This window comes from Propithecus coquereli, unplaced genomic scaffold (assembly GCF_000956105.1).
Source record: "Propithecus coquereli isolate 6110/MARCELLA unplaced genomic scaffold, Pcoq_1.0 Scaffold867, whole genome shotgun sequence".
Taxonomy (NCBI): domain Eukaryota; kingdom Metazoa; phylum Chordata; class Mammalia; order Primates; family Indriidae; genus Propithecus; species Propithecus coquereli.
In genome coordinates, this window is record NW_012154918.1 from 25,584 (window position 1) to 26,919 (window position 1,336).

Genomic DNA, 1,336 nt, shown 5'->3' on the forward strand with positions numbered 1-1,336 from the left:
CATTCCTACTTCTAGTTGCTTTAAATCCTCACTTGGTATTTGCATTTTATTCACGTTTTTGCCATTATCATGAGTGCATGGTCTTTCATTTTGGCTTCTGCTTTTTGAAGACAGTTGTCCTGAATGTAGGATCCTCTACTGGTATTAGGTGTTCTCTCTGCACATGAATGACGTAATTCCACTGTGATTGTCTCTACAGGTGTTCATGGCATATCATTCATCATTTATATTACCTCCCCCATAAGTGACATGCTTTTCCCTTCTGCATGCTTACAAGATTTTGTTTATATTTGGATTTTAGCAGTTGGACTATGACGCGCCTAGGTATTGTTTTATTTGTATTTTCATTTTGGAGTTTGCTGACCTTCTTAGGTCGAAATATTTAGGTATTCTACCAATTTCTGTTTTTACCTATAGTTGATTTTCTTTTTTATCACATTTAATTTTCCATATATCCACCCTCATTCTGGATTCAATCACCACACAGATCTCTCCAAGATTCTGTTCATTTTTCTTCAAAAATATTTTACTCCTTTCTTCAGGTTACATAACATTTTTTTTTTTTTTTGAGTGAAGTAACATTTTAACCCAGGCTGGAGTGCACTGGTGTGACCACAGCTCACTGCGTAACCGCAAATTTCAGGGCTTACATGATCCTTCCCACCTCAGATCCCCACTTAGCTGCGAGTACAGGAATGTACCACAACACGTAGCTAAATTTGATGTTTTTGTAGAGATAAGGTCTCACTATGTTTCCCAGGCTGGCTTTGGTTTCTCAGGGGCCTGGGACGGTAGGTGTGAGCATGCCCAGTCAGGTTAGATCATTACTATCACTCTGTATTTAAATTTCTTCTATTTCTACTCTTCGGATAAGCTCAAAAGTAATTTTTAACACTTACCATCTTCATATTTTGAGCTTTTTATAATTTCCATTTCTCTGTTGAAGTTCCATATCTGTACATTCATTGTGACAATATTTTTCTCATTTTTGTAAAATATTTGTAATCGCTGCTCTCAAATTATTTTCTGGTAATTGCAACCTTTTGGACAACTTGGGAACAACCTCTGTTGCCTTATGTTTACCTTGTGTAGAATTACACTTTTCTGTTTCTTCACTAACCTTATAAATTTATTGCTATTTAATAGAAATTATGAATGAGCATTACAGAGACTAGACTTGGTTGCATTTCTTTTTTTCTTTTTTTGAGACAGCGTCTCACTCAGTTGCCGGGGCTAAAGTGCCGTGGCGTCAGCCTAGCTGACAGCAACCTCAAACTCCTGGACTCAAGCGATCCTTCTGCCTCAGCCTCCCGAGTAGCTGGGAATACAGGCATGC